Here is a 26,730-nt window from a genome sequence, read left to right on the forward strand (position 1 = left end):
TTTGCTGAGGTTCCCTCATTTCTTTTTTTCAGGAGAAATAGGACTCAGCAATAGCAATAGGTATGCAAAAAAGGAGGTAAGTGAGCAGATGTGCAGAGAAAATCACTGGGCAGAAATCTCCCCCTTGGGCTACTAAACATATTGTATATGAATTCTGCATAAAAGCTCTGTATCCCTTGGCTCTCTGATAGCAGTTATTATCAACCTGCAACCAAGCAGCTTAAAAGACTGTTCAGCAGCTGCATTTGCTCAGAGTTCCCAGAGGCAGCTGTGAGTCAGTGGAAACAAACCCAGACTGTGTGACTTTGCACAGCTTTCTGCTCACAATTACAATCAAGATAGATGGGAGACACTTTTGTGATTTTTTTTTCCCCACAGAGGGACTCTCTGGAGACTACACATGCACCGCTGCAATTACACTATAGCAGGTCACTAGCAGGACAGAAAACTGTGGTTAATAAACGATCCAAGATTACCACCAATCAATTCAGTGCCATTAAAAAAGGGATGCAGAACTTTGTGCAGAATTGTCTGAAAAATATTGTCCAGAGGCTCTATTTCCATAGAAATGTCCCTTTTCAGCCCTTTTCCCCCATGTCCCGGACAAAATCTGTCCTACAAACATCTACACATCTCCATATTTAACTCCAACACCAAACACAATGACCATAAAAGGAGGTTGATACCAAGCCTAATATAATAATGACTTTAGATTGCACTAGTACTACATCTAAACAGCAGCTGCAGGAATGACTGCAGTGCCCTAGCGTAGGTATAATGCTAGTTTGAACCAGGCTGAGTAGCAGTAGCAGGCTGGCAGGGCTTGTTTAGTCAGCTTATGTTGTGGTGTTTCCTTCTGAGTTTTGGACTGCTGCAGTTGGGCTGGCACCATGACTAGGAGCTAGGTAGGTAAAAGCCAATGCAGGTCAAGACTGACATATCAGCAATGCTGATTCAGGACGAGTGAGATTCTGACACCTAAGTCTCATTGTCTTATCACACTTATACAAATAGAAATTAAGATATATTTTTCCAAATTAGCATCCACAAGAGAAGAATTGGATTCACGGTGTCCAAATCTCTTCCCACTGTGCTCTTGAACAAAAGTTCAGCAGGCAGCTGAACCAGTTTCCAGTGGAAATCAAGTCCAGCATCAACTACCATTGCTCCATCCTATCTTTTCCTCTCTTCATAGCTCAGCCCTGGAACCCTCTGTCCCAGGACTGCAGTGCAGTGTACATCTGACAGCTCCACCACCCACCATATGCAGTTAAGGTCCACTCTCCATCCTGGTGTGTGTGCTTTCCTGTCATGAAGTAAATACATCCATATTCAGCCAATCATCTCAGATGTTACTGGGGTCTGGAAAGCAACAGAAGTGGTCCAGCTGTTATAGATGTTGCCCTGGATGTACTGCATGACACTAAGGACATCAGGAAATAAAGCATCTATAGTCCACACAGATGAGGGAGAAGCAAAGGACATTAAAAAGATCTATGATGAGAGAAGTTCCACCGCATTGTGTTTTCCCAACACAGCATGACTCCACAGGAAAATGAAGGTGGGGTTCATGTGCCAGCATGAGGGAAAAAATACATGGCAAATTACTCAGGCACGGCGTGGTTACCCTGTGTTGCCTGAATATTCCCTGCAGGACAGCAGTACAGCAACAGAATGTTTCAGTCATGAGTACAGGTTTCAAGACACTGCAAACTGTCCCACAGCTGCTAGCAACACCAGAGCTATACCACATGGGGACCACAGTGATGCTGTCTTGAAGAGTTCCTTGAGTGTCCTCTCCCTGACAACCCAAATCTGGATGCTTGCTTGCTACCCCAGGCCACAGTGCACCGTATTTGCAGTTGCATCATTTGTTCGCTACCTTGTTTCAAGGGGTTTCTACCAGGACAATTTCCATCAGTTAGATGGATATGCTGCCCAACAACAGTGCTGTGTTCACATGCTAATATTGCCAGGGAAGCGGATTTCATCCAAGACAGCTAACTCTTGGGGGGGGGGGGGCGCTCTGGGAAGACAGCGTAGGGGTAAAATTAATAGGTTTTGGTACATAGGCAATCACTGCTGGTAGCAAACATGCTGCTGAACATGCTGCCTTTCCATTGCTCAGGCCTGCCTGTGTCAAATATCCCAAATAAGACTCAGTATGCAACTTCAAATGAGTCAGCAGGACTGTCTCCACTGAAAGGCTATGATTGCAGGGCCTGTAGGCAGACCTGGGACAGCTTTCATTTTGCTGCTGCTGCAAGCAATTGAAGTGCTGGACCATAAGCTCCAGGCCAGACTGGAAATCTTGAGGGATGCTGTATGCATAGACTGCACCCCAAGCCTGGCTAACAGTGGCATTGCTACTGGCACCCAAATGGATGAGGAAGGTCTGTTTGTGCTGCACTCACATATCAATCTGACTGCAGAGGAGACTAACCCTAAATCTGCCTGTGCTCCAGATCGCAAATGCATCTTTTCTTTCCTGGTCTTTTTGGCGTCAGTCAGGAGAAATCAGGCTGCTTGGACACTAAATTCTTTGAGGCACCCAGAAGAGTACAGTGCTTATAGTATATCTGCTCATTAGGTACCCAGCAGCAACCTGTTTTAGTTGAGAGCTTTAGATATGAAACAGCAGCATCCCTAAACAGCTGCCAAAGGGGAGGCTGGTCTCCCAGCCCCCGCAGAGTGTCTGAAGTCAGCTTCCGTCTGGTTCGCCCTCCTGCTGGCTTCGCTGCTTTTGGAGTCTCAGCTGGGCAGTGGCCCGGTTTCCACAGCAGGAACACAGAAAACCCCTCTGCAGTGTAGCCTGGAAAATCTAGTCTGGAAAGTCAGATGGATGGGTTGTATAAACTGCTGTCCTAATATTACTGCATTGGGTAATTACTGCTAATGCATGTCTTCCTATAGCACAGTGACATCTACAGTCCATGTTTAAAATGAAGATAATATTTCACTAATGCCATATTGTTATGCACTTTCAGTATGTTCTGCTTAAAAGGAAATGCTGGCATTGCCTGGGGTATCTAAGTGCTGTACAGCGGGATGCTGCCAATGCAGTGTGCTCAAGTTCTGGACCAGCAGCACACGAGCCAGCTTCAGCCTAAAAGCTGTATGACTTGTTACTGTCATGCTGAGCCTGTCTTGGGATTACGCTTCCCATAGTAAATACACAAGGCCTCTATAGGCCCGACTCAAGCAGGCCCTTCTTTTCTGTGTGAATGCATTGATGCTCAGCTCTTGTTAGTGTCTGCAATGTGTCTCAGGCGTTTGGCCATCACTTCCACCCCCTGCTCTTCGGACATTTTTGTCCTGGAGCCCTTGCAGGTTGTTGACTGAGGCAGCCCAATTAGCTGTATTTTCCTGGGGTACTCTCTCATTCCAAGGGAACTTTTTTTCCTTCCAGTGCTCCGGGGACATGCATATCTCTCTTTGCATATCTTCCTGTATGATCTTTTCCTCCCCTCTTTCATCTGTCTAAACTTAACTTCTTGTCTTGTTTATTTAGCATTTAGCATTAACCCATCAGGCTGGGCTTTTTCCCAAGTTGTTCTAAGCCATCTGTCATGCTTTTTGCTATATAAATACATAGTCAGATCAAAATGTCATCTATGTAAACTTTAGCACATTGAGCTGTTTAAAATATAAATACAGAGAAATCTTGTGGTTTTTGGTGAAACACCTGGAGCTGAACCAGCTCAGACCATGGCCTGAGACACAGACAGTGACTATGTTGAAACAGTTGGATGTAGAAGATCTTTGAAGGCCTTAGATGTGGGTGCACTTTCCAGCTCTGTTCTGACCTCGTATCAAATTGAGGACAGGAAAGTCAACATTTTCCTCTCCACCTTCCATAGCTCGGTTTCTCACAGGTCTCCAGTCTTAACAGCAGGGAAATAGATACAGGGCTCAGGAATTTCCACAGACTGCATTTGCTATTTGAGATGCAGACAGTGTCTCCCAAAGGAGGTGCTGAATGAAAACAAGTATGATCTATTATTTTCTTAACCTACCCGTCAGACCCATGCTGATGCATCAGGCATGGAAAAACCATGGTCATTGATCATCTGTCCCGGCTTTTCTGTCTTTGTTGAAAGCTGAAAATTTTCCCTTTCTGTGTATTTGATCAGGCCTAATTCCAGTAATTGACTAGGCAGAATTTAGGTTCTTTTGTCCAAAATGTGTGATGATGCTGCTCAGCTGCTGCCTGACTTCTTGGGGTGAGTAATTTCCAAGAGCACTTCACATTTTTTCTGGACGGCCTAGAATAATACCTTTGCACATTTCTGAATCATCTTCCTAAATGGTCTGAACAATTTGACATCTAAGTCAAATCTAAGCTCAATCAGGATCCAGAAAGTAGGCGCTCTTGTTTTTGATGTGCTCAGTCCTGCTGCAGTTCTCAAAATGCATCAACAGAAATTGCCAAGAATAGGCTCAGTGCTCCATGAAGTTGTAGATGCCTTCTTTTAAAATGATGATGGAGATGCCTTTGCTATACCATCTAATTAGCCTGGATGTCCATGGAAGATGGGGGGAGATACTGCGGGCATTCAACTTTTTGGGCTACCCAAGGTAGCTACCTTAGGTATAAAGCAGAGTACTCAGGGGCCTTATGCTCTTTATCTGGTCAACGAAGGAGCTGCCCTTGGATGGCAATTCACTTAAGACAGTATAAATTTCCCTCCTCTTTTCCTCCATGCTGTGATATCCCACAGCAAGAATCTCTGCAGCTTGCCTTGTAGCTTCAGGGTGAGGAGCACTTTCTTGGAGACAAAGACAGTCTTTTCCAGATGTATTCTAGTGAGAGCTTCACTGCCCTCTACAAGACATTACAAACTCTTTCTTAGCCACTTAGGTGGTTAGTCCCCTCCTTTTCTCCTGCTCTTGCCTTTGGCAGAAATGAGACCTTCTGATCCATTCTAAGCCGATTATGGGGTGCTTTTTTTTTCCATGCCATTCCAGTGAATCAGACTTCCTAAGATCTGAATGTTTCACTGATCTTTTGGTGTTAAAATGACTGGTCCTTGTGCTATGCTGCCTTGGACATGTTAAATGAATACATGGTTCATTTGCTTTCAGTGCATTGACACATTTCTCTGCTATTTCTGCTTTCAGCTCTTGTTTGTTAGGCTCCAATCTTAGGATCGGAGATCCTTAGGAAGTCTCCTTAGGAAGGGAGACTTCAGCAGTCTTATTGTTCCCATCTTCTTTTCCATGCTCTGCATGTTGACATGCTATCTGCAATCTCTTGCAAAGCTGATAATTCATTCCAATTCTTGCATCATCTTCCAACATCTCTTTGTCTTGACTTGCAGAGGTTATTATGGAACATCTGCTCTTCTGGATGGTGATTTTGAGATTGAGATTTTTTTTTTTTCACTCTCCTTTTTTTTTTTCCTTCGGGCCTATTTTTACATTCTCTTGGATGGCAAATAAGAAATTTTTGACAAGTCCAGATGTTAGTTTTTTAGAGCCTGAGGATTTTATCGCTGGGACTTAGTCTCCCTCCAAATGGCAAGGTTGGCCCTCTCATCTTGGAGCATTCCCAAACTGTGGTTTCAATTTCTTTTTGTGTTCAAGTTTTACATACATAAATGCTTTGCTCTCTTGTGGGAGACACAGCTTCTCCCGCTGCCTTCTGCCACCACGTTCTCACACAGCACAGTGGGGCCACCTCTTCACTGCTGCCTGCAGCCTCCTGGTGCTGCATGACTCCAGCGTAGGGGCTCTTCCTCACCTCCCACATCCAGTCCCTCCTCCCAGAGTGCTGGGGCTGCTGATGCTGCTGCTGATGCTGCTGCAGCGCAGCCTCCCCCACTTTTCTGTGTTTTCTCCTCTCTTCTGCCTGTAAATGGTATTTGTAGCTGGGCCAGGGAAAATTACCACACTAAAGATTTTGGACAGTGCCAACATTTTCACTGTGCTGTTCTCTTACTTCAAGAAATTAATCACTGAGAAAAAACATAGAATATGTTAAGAAGCTTTTGGACACTTGATATTTGTGGAGTTTCATTATCTCCTAGAGCATTACAGTAAGGTTCCCCCTTGAAAGGGGGTTGGGGCTTTTTTTTCTTTTCTTCTTTTGTTCTGCTATATCAACTGAAACAGCCATGCCCCATTGGTCACATCGTAAACCACCACTGTACAACTCTCCTTATAGTTGCTCAGAAAGGCATTGAGAATACTTCCAGCATGACTTAAGGGATGTGGAAATACTTAGTGTAAAAATTGTAAGCAGTAATACTTATATTTTTGGCAAAGATCTTCAATAGTAATTTTAATAAACACAAAATATGCTGGGCAGGGAAAAAGTAAATTTAATCACAAGAAATATTTACAGAGCTGTGTCACTGGACTGCTTCTGCAAGATTGTTATAAAGTGCAGTGAATCTTAAATATTTCCAAGAAATCACCTTGTCCAGTCTTTCTTATTATCTGAGTAGTTAAGAATCTGGAGGGAGATGGTTTGAGGACAGTCATTCATAAAAATCAATACATTACAGAAATTTCAAAGTCCTGAGAAGATTCATCAAATGCTATGTTTGTTGCAATTTGTTTGTTTAGTTACAAAACATACAGCAATCAAAGACATGATAAAATAAAGCAGAATGAAGGAAAGCTTTAAAGCCAAAACAATTAAAGCCAACATTAAAGCCAAAAAGCCAGAACCCTCCTTCAGCAGGGTAAACATGTTGCTGGAATCAAGGAGATCTGAAAATCCTGGAGGCTATACTCATGCCCTCCACACTCATTTTCATGAATGTTTACCAGGTCAGGGATTGGGCTTGATTTGAACCTTGGAGGATAAAATTATAAAAACCTTGGAGGCCACAGGCGTCTAAAGAGTGTATGCATCAGCCATACCACAGAGTTACTAAAAATTTAGTAAGACAACCTGCACCTCCTTCTCTGTTGGCCCAGCTGTGCAAAACCTCATTGAGGTTAATGTGTGCCATTTGCCTTAGGAGAGATGTTGTCCCACTATCTATGTGATTTTTTTACACTTTAGTTTAAGGATTTGGCAGTAGGAATTCTTAGACTATTTCTAGAGAGTGCTATAGGAAAGTTAATCTCTTATTGCCAATGGGATCAGAATAAAACTTAATTTTTTTGCAGACTCCCCAGCTGAAGCCAGTGGCTTGTGTTCTGGCCTTTATTAGTTTGTACAAGTCACTATCATTTCTGTTACTTCCCCAAGGAAATTTTATAGTGAAAGACAACTATTAGAATGTCAATCACATCCTGTTCTTACTAGAAATCTGCTCAGAAGCAAGGGTGGCAAAGAAGCAAAGAAAAGCTGAGGACGTGCAAGCTTGAGTTTGAAATTGTAGTTTGGTCGCTACTGACAGTAGACAATGAACTTTGCAAACTCAGATTTATATGAGAGAACATTACAGAGAAGAGCCTTGTTCCTAGGAGTCTTAGGCCTGAAGATTATCTTGTCTGACTCCATGTGTGGCAGGCCAGAGAATGAAGGAATATAGCTGCTCCTATTCCAAAGCCATTGTAAGGCAAGGAGGAGACTAGAGAGGTTAAGAAACATGACCTAAGGAAGAGTGAAGAAAGAAAAAGTTGTTCAAATTCTGCATAAAAAATGTTAAGGGAAGATTTTCAAGGTCCTTAGCAGATGTTGAGGCAAAGCTTAGTAAAGGACTGCATGCATTTAAATCATTTCAGAAGTCCTTCTTCAGAAAATAACTTTTGAACAGTATGCACACTTTCTTTTTCTTGAAGATAGATATTAACTTTATATTAACTCATCCTCTGAAACACTTCAATTTTAAAACAGTTATAAAGTGTACAATAATATTAAATATATCTTCCATCCCTAAATTCAATATGACATGATATTTTAATATAGTTAAGCTTTGTGTGTTTCCTTTTCTATTGCCCTTTTGGAACAACTAATCAGACAGACGGGGAGAAGGTGAACGTACAGACCAAGTCAGACTGACAGAAGAGGTCAGAAATCTCTGGTTTTATCCAAATGAAATATGATGCGCTGGTGTTCTACAAAATTTTCCGTGACAAAACAGCAGCAGTCATCATGGTTTTTCTCAGAATTTGCTTTATCTACTGTTCTAAACTGGACACAGAATCAGCAGGTTGGTTTATGTTTACTTCAAGATAGGTCTTTTTTGGTGTATGTAGTTTTTTAACCTTTTTGCTTCTGCTGTCCCATAGGTTCATGGACCTGTCTGTTTAAAGACTCTCACTGGAATGCTGACAAACTTGATTGTTTTCTTTGGGGAACTGTAATGAAATGGGAGCCTGGGCTGTTAGATAACATAGTTTAACCATCAAGTTTTGCTCTGTAAATGACAATTTACTCTTGGAAGAAGACCTACTGACTTTGCATTCCAACAAGCCAATATGAGCAAGAACTTGGTTACTTCGTTCTCTGTGAGAATTATTTAGGATTGCAGAATGGTTTTTGCATTTGTGTTTCTATTCTGTTCTCACTATTCCTTTAAAATACATATTTTTGTGAGACATAATTTCTAATCTGGAGTTATGGAATAGCTAAATATAATGAAATGTTCTGATAGCAGAAAATTAATCTGAATTTGGTTTTTTGTCCTTTGTCCTTTCAACCTATGTACTTTTAAAACTAAGTTTTATTTTTTTCTATCACAGTGGTTCAAAGATCCCTGAAATCTGAAAATAGGTATCTGAAATGAATAAGTTGAATTTCAGAAACAAAACTTTCTATAAACTTTTAATAAAGGGTTTGTTTTCTGTTTTTCATAAATAAGTCTTAAATCAAATAGAAATATTTGAACAAGTGCTGAGTTTTTAATTTCAAAAATCTGAGCAATTTTTTAGCTAGTTCTTAATTAAGGCTAAGACTGCAGTTTGGTTTTGGCTTAGTTGAAAGATTGGTGCCCCTGATAACATAGCCAGCCTAATCTGCAAAATTATGACAGCTTCCAGATGAAGGATATGCACATTCATAAATAATTTTAAATAAAGAAACCAAATTACCTGTTTCTTGTGGTTACTTAAGGTAGGGTGGGATGTATTGTTGTATTACATTTCAGACTTAATTTTTGTAGAGACAAATTTCTAATTATGAACAAAAAATGTATAAGCAGCAAGTAAGCAAACTTTTTAAAAGTCATGGCAATTGCAAGGAAGGAGAAATTAGCAAGAGATTCATTCAAGAGATCTTATGCAAACATGACTAATCACTAATTAATGATTACGTTAAAAAGAATTTATTAATAAAGATGATATAGGAAGAACGTAAAGCAGAACACTGTCTTATTGATAGGAAGTGAGGAGTGGAGCAGAAGTTACACAACACAAAGTGAAGACAATTTCCACTGTGATTTTCTGACACGATCTATGATTTCTTTCTCTCTTTCCCATCATGCTGATGCTCTGGATTTTCCTTGTCCTCTTGGTGGATGTGGCTTGTGACAGCAGTGTTGCTTTCCAGCTTTAATCTTCCCAGCCATAACAAGACAAGGAGGCTCCTTTTCCTTTGGAGATGTCATTAGACTTTGCCCTCTTCAGAACTAGAGACTATTTGTAATATTTGTAAATCTGTCTAAAAAGTGCTTAATATTTTGTAGTTTTAGTTTTGATAATCCAATACTTCTAGTTTCCTCGCTAATTAAAATCACAAGTACAAAGTACTAGGTTTATTTTAGCATGATAACAGGAAAGATTTTGGCTGGTCAAAGGAAGCATCTGTTGAACCATATGTAGTCAATTGGCTGACCTTCTCTTGATCCTACACACCCAGTAAAACCTTAAGGATTTACCTGTTGTGTAAGAGATTTTATGTGCAATTTTTCAGAGCACGTCCGTATTTGTTCTAAGCTAACTTTTGACCCACTGGTTGAAGTGTTTTCTTTCTCTCGGCTGACATGGATGTGCACCAAACAAATTTAGCCAGAATATTTTGCCAAAGAATTATTTACTTTGAGTCATGCTACTGAAAATTTTGCTTCAGAGTAGCTGTAAAGACTTTTGAATATCATGGTGCTGCAATACCATGACTCTCCTACTCTTTGCTTTTGTGAAATGAGACAGCAGAATTGCTCACCACCCTGGGTTATTACCCAAGACTGCCAGAGTTTTTTAGGGCAAAAGCACAAATTTCTGAGGTCAAACAGCTATTACTTCTATTTGGTACCAGCTGTGAAAATTGTCTTGACTTTGATTTTCTCCTGATCAGTTCAGAGAAAAAAGGTAACGCAGAACAAAAATTGTAGGGCACTTTTGGAACTGTAGATGCAAACTGAACACTTTCAAAATGTCCCTATCTGAAGAAATATTCTAAACATCTTGAGAAATTGATTAGGTCTAGCAGGAGTAAAGAAGCTTGATAACTGAAAATGGAAAACTCTTCCAAAAATAGTTTAGTAAAAGGAGTGAAGTTTGACACAAGTTTGGCAAAATACTGAAAATTATTTTACCAGCAAAAATGACAGTGTGATGAATTTTCTTTCTAACAATTGGGTGGAAAAAATGAAAGTGGACAATCTGAAAGACAAAGACAAAGAACTATAGGTTTGCCTCTGGATGAATTTCTCTACTAAGGTAGGACACTTAATCAGGAAATTCAAGATACCCTGCAAAAAATGCTGAGTAAGAGGTAAATGGCAGAAGTGCCCTTTGTTCTTGGGAGCTCAGTGGAAATTTTAGTGTTAAGATTCATGTGTGTTTGGGCATAAGTCCAAACACATAGGGGTTAAAACATAGGCGGCTTGTGGTCATAGTCTTGGGGCAACTATAAGGTCAGCCTTAACTACAAGTATAGATGTAGCCTAGATGACCAAAATGAACTTGTTATTGAAACTTATGTAAAAGTATAGTACCAACACCCAATCTCCCCAGCTCTTTCAATCCAAGAAGAGGCTTACAATGTGCCCACTAATGATACACAGACACTTGTTCTCTTGTCTCTGAAATTTCTAAGGGACATTTCTAGGTGATGAACATGTTTCTATGAACATGTTCCCTTTACTATGTTTCAATTTTAAATAATGTTTTTTCCCTAATTCTGTGCTTTTTAGCCAAACCCTTTGGCATCTTCAACATCCATACTGAAAATAAATGCCATCTAGAGGAAGATCTTGCTTTGTATCTATCTGTGGACTTCATTTTGAGCTGGAACTCTGAAGCAATGTTTAAAGAGTAGGTATGACACAACTGGAAAACATCTGTAAAACCAGAAATGAATTGACAGTCTTGTTGATACATGATAAGATCCAGCCTAATGACTTAGTTTCACACAAGAATTTTCCATGCATGGCCAGTTTTAGAAGCCTTAGCTGACACAGAGGTTTCTTCTCAAAGGCTTACTGAAGTAGGTATGACTATTTACGGCCATTCAGTGTGAATAAAGGTATCAAGAGTTTAAGCTCTGAGTTGGGAAAATGGGGGTGTGGAAGGATAAAATAAATCTGTTGGAGAGAACTGTATTTGGCTTAGTAAGGGTGGTTAAAGTTTCTGTTAACTAAAGTTAGAGTTTTCAAGAGCAGTGTTGCTAAAGAAAAGATAGTTGGAGTCCCCTTCCCTCTTCATTATTTCTGACACTAAGACTTATGTGTTGGTAGATTTAGGTAATTTAGCTGTGAAACTTACCTTTTCCATTCAAATTTGAAGAACAAGTCCTTTCCATCAATTATTTTCGACTGCCCTTCTTCCTCTTCCTTTCCAAGCAGATATTTTTACACTGGTGTGCCAAAGGGACAAGTAGAAAAAAAAGAAGTCTGAATATTGTAAGAAAGCATGACTCACAATAGCTGAGAGTTAGCATTTGAATTTTATTCCTGCTCACATGGTTGGTGAGAGTAAGGAGAGTAAATAACAGTCATTAGGGTTAAGCATTTTGTTTGTCACTCTAATGCAGACGTTCCTCAAATCTGAGTAATGAGTCAGTCTATCTCTGCTTGTCTACTCTCTCTTTGAGACCAACTGGAGTGTAAGATGACTCAGAAGCAACACTGGTTTCCGAGAATTCATATGATTTAAATACAAGGAGGGAGAACTTAGTTCGTACAGTTGGGCAAGAAAAGTGTTTCTGCACTGGCTGTAATAAAGACGTGAAGTATGAGATCATATGGCTATATCCTGTACCCTGAATGGGTTGACTTGCTATATCCTTAATTTTGCTGGAAGCATCATCACACAACAATTTGAGGAGGAAATGGCTGCAGATGCTCACTGAGAGCCACTGCTCTGCTGTGTTCTTTCAGGCACTCCTGAATCAATGAAAAGAGACCATGTTGGCCCTGACTTGTCCTCTGCCTGGTTCCCAGTTTGGAGGAGGGTAAGGTTGAGGACCACACAAGAGCTTAGTACCCATGCAGCCTTTGCACTGATCACCACAATGCCAGAGCACTAGGAGTCACTAGGAAGAGTAGAACCACGTGCTAACAAAGTTTATTCATCACTGCTGCTAGCCTGCTGGGTCATTGGTATAAGTTATAGAAACAATGATCTCTGCCATCTTAATTCCCTCATAGCCTTAACATCTTATAATCAGTGTTAACCAGTCCCTTTGTGTTGGGGCACAAGCTCCTTGAATACCAGTTCTTACACCTGATTTGGGCAATATTCTTTTTTGCTGCACAAACCCTGTGCTGAATTTCAACTTCAAAATTTTTTACCCTTTTACTTTGCACAGCTTTGATTTCCCCATGTGTAAAGCTACAGATTTTGTTTAAAAAAAAAACAAAAGAGGCAATGATCTTTGGGAACATCCTTCATACCTTTCATGTTCTGTGAATGCTCCTTAGTTTCATCCAGAGGATCTCAAAATATATCAGCCAGAAAATTTATCTTGAAGTCGTGATTACTTTAAGTAGCCACCTTTGCAGGTGAGTTTTCAGTTCCTGGCTTTTTGCTCAGAACCCTGGAAGCCTGTGGTCTGAACTGGAAAACATGGACCATGGCACGGTGTTGGAACTGATGCTGAAACTGTACATTATTTTGCTGTGTTCCTGGACTTTTGCTGAGCTCTTGGTTTTGTTTCTCTGTGACCTGTAAAATTTGTCTGTCCCTTTGTGATAGTAGTGGGAGGCAGGGGACGTCAAAGTTGGGTTTTGGGTCTTTGGTGGTTCTTGTGACCATAACTATGGACCTTTGTACAGACTTTCAGATGAAGCAGTCATGTCTGAATACAAGGGGACATGTTACAGATCAACATTTCATATGCACTTTACAAAAATTATAAAAACTGAATGCCATGATGAGAGTCCATATGATCCAGGTAAAATGCTGCCTCCTACCTGTCACCTTACTTATTGTATGTACTTTGCCATGTGTGATACTCTGCAAGTCTCAAGAGTACATCCACGACAAGGCAACATTTACTGGCTTTTAAAAGGAGTCTGATTAATGGCAAAGCCCCGTGAATAAACCTTTATTGATGTCTGTTATGTCTTGTTTAGTAAGATTGCTGCCAAAGCCATCTCTCCTGTTCTGACAATACTGATGAGATAGACTGAAGAAGTAAGATTTGAAACAACCACAGCGAAAATTCTTTGACAAGTAAGTCAAGCAATGTTAAAGCATTATTCACTCACCAGGAGAAAGTCAGCAAAAAGAATTCGAGATGCTGTAGCCTTCAGTTCTAGAAAATAAGGAAATGATTAAGTTGCCAATCAGATATATAAAAGGAGGAGAAATGAGACATACCATTCTTGTTCCTGTTTTAATGAGCTTTTTGTGCTTTATCTAGAAGTCCAACTCATCAGGAATTAACAGGTGGCCAAAATGTGCTCCGATTCACTACATAATGAAGATTATTTTCCTGTTTTCAACAGCAATATTTTAAATTTACCATTTAGGGGCAAAATAATGATTTAGGGGTTGTTTGGGTTTTTTTCTGGTTTTTTGGGGGGGTGGGGTGGGTAGGGCTTGGTGGCTGGATGGCATGCCCACAGTACCTACTCTTTCTTCTGTTATCATTTGCTATTTACGTTGTGGTGTCAGTGGTGTAGTATTGTAGCATTGCGTGAAGCACAAAGCTCTTCAGGGATACTCATGGTAATTGACTGGCTGAAAGCAAAAAAGGGTGTATTTTCTGTCTGGTTTGAGGTGAATCAGCATTTTCTATATGAAATCCAGTTTTCCTGCTGTGTCTCGCAAAACATTTGAAGAGATGATGAAAGACTAAGAGCAGAACTTTGACCCCATATGATAGCCATATTCCAGCTCTTCTTCATCAAATCTTTTTCATGTCATATTGTGAGGTGCATCTTGTAAACCTACAAGTGAAGAACAGGAAGAAGAACTGTCATTCTGGCCTAGGAGACACACACTGCTTTTTGGAAGATCCAATCAGGTAAGCCCTGTGTTGTCATGTGGGACTATGATCTTGAGCCTAAAATGTCACTGAGGGGTCACAAAGTTTCCAAAATAATGATGGTGCTTCTTTTGAAATGATGGATCAAACCACTGAAATAGGGTGGGAAGAAGCAGATTAATAAATTATCATTCATATTTACTTGACTCAGGGTTTTTCCTGATCAGATTTTGATCCATATCTTCTGGCAAAGATAGATCAGCTTCCTGTTTCTGTGGAACTTCTGATCTCATCCTGGATGATGTGCAGCAGCTTCTACTTCTTGCTTCTCCATGACTGAAATGTAAAAATTTATACTGAAAATCTGTGCCTCGTAATAGCTGCATGGAATGCTCTACTGAACTGTCAGCAGGAAATGCAGACGTTAACACAGTAGTAATCAAAGTAGTGCAAAGCATTGACTACAGTATGTATTTTAAGTGTAACCAGATTTTTCTCCCATTTCCTGAGTGGAGTTTCCCAAATATCTTGGGAGAATGTCCAAGCCTAAAAAGAATCTGCAGAAAAAATGAGAACTGGGACAATTTCTCTCTTCACGCTAATTTCAATGCATTAAACGCACTTCCACTATAAGAGGGACTGTTATACACCCCAAAGTTCAAACGACTGAGTTCTTTCATTCAAATGATGCTGTATCACACTAAAATGATTATAGAACTTGGTCACCGCAAGTCACATCCTTCATAGGTGGCATGAATAACCACATTAAACAGGGATATTTTGTCTAGACTTATTTATCTCTTTCCAGCATTCCCGACTTCTTAAAAATCTTATTAAAAGCTTGATTTAATTTACTTAGACTAACTGCTGTCTCCAAAACAGTAAAGAATGTCTGTTACAGATAAAAGAGAACATATTAACTTTTCTTATGTTTTTTTCCCCTTTTCCTACTATGATTTTTTCTAGCCTCTTAATTGAAAAAAAATCCCTCATTTTGAATTCTGTTGTAATTCTTAACAAAAGAACCTGAACTATGTATTATTTTATTCCACATGGGAAAAAAACTCTACCATCCCAATTTCAAAACTTACTCACTATTTCTATTATAGTAGGAAAGCACAGCATAATTGTCTATCATGTCTTGAAGAGTTCCTTTTTCTTAATTCTGTGTCTGAGTTAGCTTTCATATCTGGTCTTCTTTAATAATAAAACAATATAATCAAATATTTTTACTTCCAGTTGCTTCCACTTGGGCATAGGGGCAGCCTGGACATTGTGGTGTGTTTTCTCAGTCGAAAGTATTTCTGCCAGCAGCCTGGCGGGGAACAAAGAAAAGCCAAGGTCTGTGGCTCTGGGCTGTTCTGTGGTGCAGATGAGAGCTTTTCCCAAGGCTCACCAACAGGCAGCTTGGGAGCCTGGAGATCTCCTGCTTCAGAACCAGGAGTGGAAAACTCCTTGGAGGCTGGATTTGCCAGAGCCTCATGCCTCAGTTTCACATCAGGGACACTAAGTGCTCTGTCACGTCTTGCTTTCTGGCTCCTTGGTGGCCAGTGGGTGAGCACTCCAAGGAGATATAATTCAGCAGAGCTAAGCCTGGTAGCCCACAAAGGCCTAATTAAGACTAGCGCCTGGAAACTGGAGACAGGCAAATTAATGTTGGGGTTATAGGGTCATAAGATCACCGGATAATTCAGACTGGAAGGGTCTTCAGGAGGTCACTAGCCCAAACTCCTACTCAAAGCAGCATCACGTCTGAGCTCAGACCAGGTTGCTCAGGGCTTTATCCAGTCAGGTCTTAAAAACCTGCAAGGATGGAGAACACAACTGCACTGGGCAACCTGCTCCAGCTCTGTCCTCGTAGGGAAAAAGTTTCTCTCTGTATCCTTAAATGAACCTTAAATGGCAGACACATAATTATATTGTTGATGACTATTGGGATTGATCTGCCATAGGAAGTGGTGGATTCCTCATCTATTGTTACCTTCATGACTGGACAGTTTTCCAGGAAACATGTTTTTTACCCAAGATAAGTTGTTATTTTCTGTATATCTAACAGTGCCTTGTGGCCTTAATTTAACAACTATATGAAGAGACGTGCTATCACCTAGTGGGAGGAGCTGAATGAGGTGCTTTTGACAATAAAGGAATTGTTATTTCTTCAAAATGTCTTTTAATTTAAATTGCTAAAATTATAGTAATGGAGTTTACATGAACTGAAAGCTGGGTTTGAGGAACTGTTGTTTTTTCTAATCTTTCTATGTCTTTTGAACTTCAATACTTCTGAGACATTCCTATGCCATTTAATTAACAAGTGACTTAGAAAAGAACAAGAATATTCTCAGAAACATGTGATAACCTAGTTTATACTTGTGCAAAATCATTAGAAAACTCATTGCTTTAAAAAAACAAAGCAAACCAAAAAAAGCAGCAGACCGCTGTCTTTCATGTGATAGTAAAATATATGGTTTCCTGCCTGGAAAAAAAAAAAAAAGTGATGTTTCAAAAACTTTATTTGCTCCGTGCTACACTTCACTGACACATTGGTTGTTAGGCTAGCGTTGCATGCTGAGCACCAGAACAGCAGCCTCATACTAGCGGGTCACACAGGGGCACAGAGGTGGTTTTGGGGCTCTTCTGATGTTTTCCTTTCCTGCTGCTGCCATTATAACATGCAGTAGGGCAGATGATCAGGGAAAGGGCCTATTGCTGGGACACATCATTGTTATAATGATGCATTTTAGGCCGTTTTGTACCCCTTGTTACCCTCAGGTTTCTGAGAGGTTCCATCTCGAAAGAGAAAATGCAGCAAGCTAACGTAAATTCAATGCGGATGCTTGCTAGTCCATTCTGTACCAAACCCCAAACCAGAAGTGTAATGACATATGATAGACTGAACTCAGTTTCCCACTATACAGAGGTGGGCAGTGAAGATGTGCAAACTTTGGATGATCCAAACTCAAAATGGTTAATCTCTGCTTACCTTCTTTTACCTGGGACTGCACATCTTACTCAGCAGATCCAGGCCAACGTTGATTATTTATCTAAAGCTATTTATCTAATTCAGCTGGCATATGCATTCAAGACCTAAGGTATAATTGTGATCTGATTCTCACTTCTGAGTGCTAGGGAGTTATACTCTCAGAGTTTGTCTGAAGTGGAGATGCTGCCTAATTGTACAATACAAAGTGATTTGACTTGAGTGAAAATTTAGAAAAAAGGAATCTTGTGTAATGCCTGTACAAGTATAAAAAGGCTTTGTCTGGAGAAAAAAAAAAAAAAAAGAGAAGCTTGAATCTGAATCCTATCCAAGGATTGTCTTTGTAAAAGAGCTGAATGAGTCCTAGGGTGGAGATAAAAATACAGATAAAGAGAAAACAAATAATTGTTCCTGGTAGAATGGAGAGATAAGGATCCATTTAGCATGTGCTTGTGTGGTCAGCTACAACTTGGCAGCTGCACTGGTGATGTTTCCAGCACTGGGAGTCTACACAGAAGCTCTGCAGCCCTTCTTCCCATGGCCACATTTCTTGCTCTGCTGCCTCTGAGGTCCTAACGATTCCTTCCTACGTCTGTGGTCCACCAGGAGGTGTGCAATACCTGCCATATGGTGTGTCAGCAGTGACCACACACATAAACATGTGATTGGTAGCAAAAGTGGACAGTACTGGGAGAACCTTGGTATTTCCTAGCAAGGGTTGGGCTGTAAATAAGGTTCAATATGAAACAGGAAAATGACTGCTTTAACTAATTTCTTAGTCAGTGCTATCTAAGGACATTCAAAGTTCATCCCTACTATTTTCGCTATGCTTTTGGGATTTTCATTGTTTCTTTAATGAAGATCACCAGAATTATGATTTTCTTCTGCTGAAAAAATACTTTTCTTTCTTTCTGAAAACTGTAAAAAAATCTTTAAAAATATAAAAAAAATTCATAATCTTTTTTCACTAACATTTTCAGTGGTAAGTTTTGACTTTGTTGAAAAACTATGCTATTGAGAAAGATATTAGTATTAAACATCTAACTAGGCACACCAAAATTTAGTCTTTATTTTTAACAAACAATGAAGAAAATAATGCTGGATAAGAAATATCCTGGGGAAAAAAATCATTCAGATTTTGCTTTTTAGAGATAGTTTTTGATAAATATGTTTTTCATGTGAATTTCTCCTTGGAAGGCCTGTTACAGATGAGGCTACAGCTACATTGGTGTGAGCAGACAGAGACAGTTGTGGTTTTGGCTTCCCCATGCTCCAAGGCAGCCAGGCAGCTTTGGCACTGAAAGTGCAATGTGCTGCAAGACTGAGCTGAGGGCTCTGACCTTGGAGCCGGACAAGGAGATGACACAGAGACGTCTGAGCAGGCTCTTGCTCAAATGCAAAGAGTCAGGTGTGTTTGCACATGGACAACATAGCACCAAACAAAAAGATGGAGAACCACCACAAGTATATGAGGGTTGTGTGATGTGTTAAAGAGGATGTCAGTAACTGTGTTTGAAAATCTACTGACAATCCAATAAACATTTCTTTCCACAGGCAGTAAGAGTTCCCATGATCTATTTCAAAGCATCTGTTTTAGCAGTGAAGTTCAGTATTTCGGCAACATAAGCAAATTTACCACCTAATGCTGATCTGTTAGAAGGTTTGGAAAAATTTTAAAGAATAATTTTACTGTGTCTTTTGTAGTCATATCAGATGGTGATTAGATTTTGAAGACTGACCAGAGAGAGTAGTGATGCTGTATTTTAAACAAGGCTGTAAAATTTTAGTGCTCCCTGGTATGGCTTTAACATCTAGGACCTATAGGAATAGGTTTTTAAACTTTTTGGCCAGAAGTAAAACACATCATTGGAGAAGATGAAGTTTGTATCCTTGTGGCTGTTAAGTGGAATAATGTCATTTATTTTATGATCTTGATGCAAATTTCCTGAGTGCTAAACTGAATAAAAAGGTTTTTTGTATAAACAGCTTTAGGTGAAGCTGTGGTGCTGTGGGACTCCTTCCACACTATTTTGAAGTATAAAGAAAAACAAAAACTGAGCATGAAAAGGAGCTAGGCATTTATGTTAGAACTCCATTTGCCCCAGTAAGTGGTAGGAGAGATAGATGCTGATATTTTCTTGCTTCTAGAAAAGATGAAAGGAAAGACAAGAAAAGGCCTTATATGAACCTTATGTGAAGATTTATTATTATCAGCCAGGCTTATCTGAAATGAACTTTCCTGTTGTCCTATCAAGCCCAAATTTATTCCATGGCTGCCCTTTTCTAGCCTTGATGTTATTTATGCATGGTGTTATATATAAACCATGAAGTCCAGTGCCCTTTACAGTCACAGTAAAACTTTTGTAGAGATGGAAAATAAAGGATACCACAACACCATGTCTCCAGCCCTGCAATGGATGTTGATGTAGCAGTGCATATCCTAAAGTATTGTATAGAAATTCTGCAAACCTCACAGTCTTTTGAAGGCCTTCTGTGGTGTAGCTTTGGGTGAAGATTTACCATTTTCATATAAAGATAGAAACTAAATATAAACTGCTCTACCAAATTCTGTAAGAACATTAAATAGATAATTTGGGGCAGCCAGATGTCCTGTGGAAGCTCAGCCTCACCACAGACTAATTTGTATTTGCTTTGGAAGTTTCTAGATTTTAATCTAAGTCCTGTGGATTCAAGTTTGTTCTTCTTCTGAGAAAGCATTCATGAGAAATGAAGGTACTTTATCTAGCTATCTTATCTAAACTTCAGCTGATTTGACTTTTAAAAAGGATCTGATTAAGTACAGTGGTGAGAAATACGCAACGTTCACCAGAACCCTTCCAAAATGGTTCAGCCTTCTGGAAATGCAAGAAGAGGTCCCCTATGGTTCACCGTAGTGGATACCATTTCTTTAGCGATGGCAGGTTTAAGGAAGGAGTTACTGCTCATACCGGTTCTGCTCACAGCTGTTGATGACAGCTCACTCTGCTGCTCTTTTGCCCGAGGCAACAGCTCAGTTCAGGGCTACAGGGGTCTGGGGCTCTAGCTTGGTAGACACAATGCTGATAAATTGAACAAAGACTACTCCTGTTTCAAAGACCTTTTTCCACAAAGGTGAGAAACCACCTTCAGCCTCATGAAGCCAACCTCCTTACACTCCATCCATGGTCTGGGCAAGCCCAATTTAGGGTCCCAGAAGGGAGTGTAATTTAGACATTTTGACTTGGTATCTGTAGAAGTCTACCTCCTTCTGTTGGTTCTGGAAGGAGTTTCCTCTGGAGCTAAAATTAACCTCAGAGAACACCCTTGTACATATCCAGTCTGGTGGAGAAAACAGTGAGTTTGCAGAAAGGTAGGATATAAGAAGTGCTGCAGAGGGAAGCTGTCATCCCATGCCCCAGGCATACCACAGCGTGGGAAACCCCCACAGCTTTCCACTCCTGTACCATGTAGTCATCAAGCACAGAACAGCTTTTTTGTCTCAGAAAGTGAGGCAGTATGAGGTCCTTTCCATCTCAAGGAGTGTGACTACGTGGGAGGAATGAGAACTGCCATACTGCAGCTTTCAAGTGTTGAGCTCATCACAAGTTTGAAACGGAAGACTATGAATTTATGACTTTTTAATTAAAAAATATTTTGAAAAGCTGCTGAATAACCCAAGATTTTTGTATTGGATTGTAACTCCTACAGGAGTAGGTGGGTTCCTGAAGTTTCTGGAAGTTAGGACACTCAGTATAGGATTCATGTTAATCAACTTTGGATGCACATGATGAAGATGGATGTAAGGTGAGCTACTCATCCAGACTCCTTTTATAGTCATTCAAACATGAATAAGTACTTCTATGATGCAGTTCATCTAATCTTAGTGTAGAGGTTCAATATAGGAGAGTTGAGTTGTCCTCCAGAAGGGCAGTTCTCCCCAGTAAGTATAACATGAACGTAGACACCTAACTTCAAGATCTGATATTAGGTGATATAATTTCCACTCAAAAATTATCAGGTTCTCTTTTAACTTCAGCATACTTTGCTATGGGAGATGGAGATATTACTCCCTTCATTACCATATTTCTGCCACTTTGAAAGATGCCAAGCATTGAATGGAGAAAATAGGAATGATTTATAATGCAAACTCATCGAGGAGGCCTTCACATTACACGGTAAAAAATAGATGAAGAATATTCCTGAAAGAGGGAAATATAATCAATGTGTCTGTTCAGTTGAAGAAAAAGTTGATGGTATGCCAAAGAATGAATCAGTGGAGAAACAAAAATTTGTAGAGAAGGAATACTATCACTACTGAAATCTGTTCATTGAAAGTGGTTTTTGTATTCATGGACCAAGTGACTGTGTGACAGAAGTCCTTTGGTTGTGCTGAGAAATTAAGCAGGTAAGTGACCAGGTGCATTGCTTTGCACAGTCCCTGTATCCCAGTTTTCAGAGGAAACCCCAATTTTGCGGGCAGCTGCCCATCCTCCCTCCCTTGGCTCCCTCCTGTATACTCAGCTCTGGGTGCCTGGACTGGGCCACCTAGGCTTGAAGCAGGACTGTGTTACACACCTAGAGTGGGAGACTTCAGAAATGTGTGCATTTGTAAAAGAAAGAGAAAACAGCAACAGAATGATGCTGGTATGAACATTATGGAGAAACTCCCTTTTTACTTTGACGCAGCTATCACAGGGGTATGGTGGCACCTGGAAGTCCTGCCAAGACCCCAGCTCAGAGGTCTACAGCAGACTAACCTGCTGCCCCAAGAACATTCTGGTCTGCACACAAAAGTAGGCTGACGGAAAGGAAGACATATGCCCATTTAGCTGGTAGGGACCTGAGGCCACGATAAAGCAGAGAATGTCCTCAAAGCTTGGTGACCTGAGTCACCAAGGGTTACTTCCACTCTCAGCAGCTTACAGGACTATTTCAGCTGATATTTCTTTCTCTTACTCACGGATCTGCATCAGGATCATAATTTTAAGAATCTGAAAGAAAACTAGGCAAAACTGTACAAAGTTTTATTTCTATTACATTTATTTTTAATAAAACAATAACTTTTCTTATGCCTTATCCACTCAGCTTGTTCCGAGGTCTTATTCTGTTGTCATAACTGCACTCTTGAAATTTTTACTGGTACTTGAACTAAGCTAAGTTACAGTGGTACTTTTACTGCCTCGTAGACTACTGTTATATGGAATGAACTTAATCAGATTAAATGAGCAAAGGAAGAATCTGTGGTGCCAGACCACCTCTCATGAACTTTTGTGTATTTGTGCAGCTAATCTCTTAATTGGATTTTTATGAGGAATGTTTACATATTTATCCAGCTTAATTGTTTTCTGCTATAGTCATGGCCCCTCTTTTCTCTGTACACGTCTAGAGCTCTGTAGAACCCTATATATAGTTCTGTGCTTGGAAAACACGGAGACAAACAAACCCTATGGAAAATAACAATATACAGAACATATCGTGTGACAAACTGTGTTACATTAGTACTCAGGTCATTACTATCTGACAAAACTGCTTCTGTGAATAGCTGCATTTTTCATTCTTCATTCATTGCACAGGGAAAGAATGACTGAAAATGCTGCTAGCGGGGCTGGATTCCCTCCAGCCAGTGAGGCCATTGTTTGCAAAACCTTACCAGGCACAGTGCAGGGTGGCACTTGACCAAAGCAAGGCACTTGTAGGATTTATGCAAGGACGTGGAATTTTCCACTGACCGAGACAGGTTTGCAATCCTACAGGGGCATACTTTGGTAGGGGACCATAAAAATAACATCATGATGGGTTGAGTAACATTCAACTAAAGGTTAATGTAATTACCAGGAAAACCCCTCTGCTAATTACAGACTGTCCTGTCTTTTAAAGCTGTTATAATCACATTGCTTTCAGAAGCGCAGCTGAAGCTCAGTTAATGTAGTCTGCTATTTGTGTGTATGTGACAACTTGAATCAGCTCGAGTGTCCGCTGAAAAATATGTAAAACAATGATTTTACTGCTTCAAGGGTGAAGGATGGGGTTCTGGCAGGGCCTAAGGTCCTTCTGTTACTGAAAAGAAAGGGACAGGAGCAAAACAGAGGGCTGAGAATGGGTGAAAAATGGAGAGAGAAAAGATTGCTGCAACCACTGCTTCTGCTGGCTGGAGACAGAGGGGGACCACAGCATTGTCTCCCTAACCTCTGCCCATCGCCCTGTGCACCTCCATCCCTCTCAGCTTTCCAGAGCTCAGGCTTAAGTAAAATGGGCAGTGGAAGCTGCCCCCAACAGCATTCGATACCTGCCTAGTTCAACTCTTTAGGTACTTATTAAAGACAATAGAGGGCCTAGTTCATAAAAAAGCATTTATTCTGCAGTGTAAGACCTAGTCTTGATGAATTAAGACTTAAATACACAGGCTAAGCAGAAAAAATGCATCACAAGCAAATGTCGTGGCTCACTTCTGAGCAGCTTTCTTGCAGTCCGGACACTGCAATACATTAAAAAAAAGTGTATACCCCAAAACTTGTGTACTTTTATTGCTTTTGCCTTGATCCTTCAGGTGTGAATAAAGAGAAAACAGAAATAAGCACTTCCAAGACTAATAATATTAATATCAGCAACAATAATATAGTATTTTATACTTTTGCTGTTATGAAGACAGCCACAGGGCAATTTCTGAATGTTGGGGGTAGGTGTCTTTTGTCCAAGACAAACAGGAAGCCTGCTGAAACCCTCTTCTGCAAGAGGAGGTCTTGATTCAGTGTGTGTTTGGTGACAGCTGAAATAATGGAAATTAGTCCCTAAAACCAGCACTGTATAAAAGTCCAGACAGATGCTGGGACATGTGGGCACTGGGATTCCTGTGGGACTTTCTAACTAAAATGAGTTGAGGAGTAGCTGCTGTGTCTGTGAACTGGCATGAGGCAGAGAACCAAAAGGGATTTGTTCATAGCTATGGCCCTCAGAGAGCTCAGGAAGCGTTTGGGCCTGGTGGGTATGGAAAAAGCAGGCTGGGGGCTGTGACAAGAGGGGTGATCTCTGGGTTTCGACTCCCTGGTGCACAGGAAAGCGAAGCTTCTCTGTTCATAGTTTGCAGATCCTCACTTGTGTCCAAGGAAGTATCAGCTTCCATCGTCATCTTCTCCTCCTGATAGAAACCAAATGCAAGGGACTAAATATGTATGAACAAGTCAAGTGACTCGCTTTTCTCCCAGAGCCTGCTTCTGTTTGGTTCTTGTGTCACTGTGGGGCTGTATTTTGGCTTGAGTGAGCACATTCTCTTTTCTCAATTTTCCATACATTTTAGTAGGGTTATAGAGCATTCTGCATTTCCAGTGCTTATTCTGTAACTTAGAGATTTTCTGAGCTGGAAAACCAACTGTTAGCAACTATACCCTTAGCTGACTTCATTTTAGCAGTGGGGGAAATGACTGGGAGCTCTTGGGAGACTTTTTGGTGCCTTTCCTCTCTCTTTAGTGGATTTTTTCTAATTGCTCTGCCCCTGCAGACCTCCCCAGGAAGCAGCTGCAGCAGCAGCAGCGGCTTTAACAGCCATGCCTGTGAAACCTGCCATGCTTGTCCCCATAGCTGCCCCTGGTCCCAAAGGCACGTGGGGCAGCTGCACCTCCAGCCCTGTCACGCCATGGTCCTGGCCAGAGGGACAGGGAAGACATCTTCCTGCATTTATTGTGAAAAATCCTTTGCAGGGATAAAAAGGCCAATTTAAATGACTCTCCAGCAGCTTTGATTACAAGTGGTCGCTGGTGTATGGTGGAGAGGAAATGAAATGTTAAATAATGGCTTTTCCCTTGGAGCTTCTTCAGGGTTTCACTGCTCCCAGGGCTGTTAGATTTGAAATAAATGTTTATACGTTCATAATGTTATCTAAAGGATGAAAGTTTATTCTGATTGAGCGCTGTGCTGGCTGCTAAAACCCCGTGAAGATCTTTGTGCTTATATTAATGATGAGGCTCCCACAAAATGTATACACTGGAAAGAGCCTGACTGCACTCCTCAAGCACTTCCACACATCTCGCTCCGCTGTTACAGCCCCTCTTCAAGGGCCTTGTGATAGTCTTGCTCAAACTCCCCACTTATTTCCAGATGAAGCCAGGACAGCGTTGTCTGACATTCAGCCTCAGGCGAGGAAGCTGTAGGTGCGCGGCTGTGGGCAATCAAAATGGAAAGCAAAGGCCGTGTGAAACATTTGCCCTAGAAATCTTTTGTGATTCCAACAAGATCCGTATTGTCCAGCCTTCAAACATCACAAATTAATTTGAAACATGAAAGTTGAAGTATTCTTTGTTCTCTATCAACATGCACCACATCAAGCCTCTGTTTATTTGCATACAAGATAGCCTGGGTTTTTTACAACACGCCTAATCAGACATTTCTGTGATAGGAAGTCTGATGTGTATCACACTGCTAGTTTGCCATCTAGCGGTATATCAAAAAACTAATTTTACATCATATTTCATAATTTCAGTGGAAAGATGCCTCAGAGAAGTCCAGAATGCAAACATGAGCTAATTTTTCTGCTAGTTGATTTTAGTAATCTGTTAGCAGAAGACAGTCCATTACCCTCTGCTCAATGATCACTAATTAACATTTATTCCTAGACTTTGCACTTGGTTGTCCAGGAGCGGAGACTGGCTCAGGCTGTGGACAACTTTTGGACTCCACAGGGGAACTGCTGTATAGATCCACTTGCTGCTCACTACCTTAGGCCTTTTTGCTTTCAGTGTTACCCTGGTCTTTTGTGAGGCTATGAGAACAAAACTATCTATTTTTATACAAGTATCAGGGAATCTCAAAGAGTGGAACCTGAATGGTACTTCAGAGGGCATTGTCTGTGTGACAATGGGCCTTCAGTGAGCAGGCAGGCCATGGGAGGGTCAGTGAAACCTCAAGAGCTCCTGGCAGATGTTTGTTCACTCTGTTCCACAAAACTTTCTGGTTCTCATGAGTTCACAAACCTCTTGGGCAGCACAGGTGGGCTGTTGGGGTCATGGCAGTCGCCCCATAACGCACTGATCCATAGACTGCTGGAGGCAACACTGCAAAGGGAAAATACCACTTCTCTGCAAAGCCTGAGGGTGCTGCTGGGGGACAGCTCATCACCTCCCCAGTGAGCTGCTGTGGGACAGGAACATTATCCCAGCCAAGGGCTTACGCTGATCAGTCTGAAGAAGGTTAAAATGTCCAGGGAGGAAGGCTGGGTTGGGGCATAACCAGCAATCCATCACCTGCAGTTAGAGGAGCTGAGAAAGTGGTGAAAAAGCATTTCAGGGTGTGGGTGACAGTCGTATGTAATGCCTGGGTTTTCATAGAATCATAGAATAGTTTGGGTTGGAAGGGACCTTTAAAGGTCATCTAGTCCAACCCCTTTGTTTCACTCTAGCATAGGAGTATAGCTAAGAATATTTTTCCCTTCTATAATAACTTCCATGCCCTTTATTCCATTAAATATGATAGGAACATAGACTATTGCTACAGATAGTAATCACCTGGGTAC

At 40.8% G+C, this 26,730-nt stretch overlaps 1 protein-coding gene and 1 long non-coding RNA gene across 2 annotated transcripts in view; one reads left to right on the forward strand and one right to left on the reverse strand.

The window, feature by feature from the left end:
- SLC38A2 (solute carrier family 38 member 2) overlaps positions 1 to 26,730 on the reverse strand; it is a 350,401-nt gene that overhangs the window by 231,092 nt on the left and 92,579 nt on the right. The window lies entirely within an intron of this gene.
- LOC142404606 (uncharacterized) lies at positions 11,041 to 14,609 on the forward strand. Its single transcript, XR_012773910.1, has 5 exons — positions 11,041 to 11,154; positions 12,219 to 12,403; positions 13,420 to 13,515; positions 14,220 to 14,311; positions 14,500 to 14,609. It is a non-coding gene; the product is annotated as an uncharacterized LOC142404606 (long non-coding RNA).

Source organism: Mycteria americana, chromosome 1 (assembly GCF_035582795.1).
Source record: "Mycteria americana isolate JAX WOST 10 ecotype Jacksonville Zoo and Gardens chromosome 1, USCA_MyAme_1.0, whole genome shotgun sequence".
NCBI classification, from domain to species: domain Eukaryota; kingdom Metazoa; phylum Chordata; class Aves; order Ciconiiformes; family Ciconiidae; genus Mycteria; species Mycteria americana.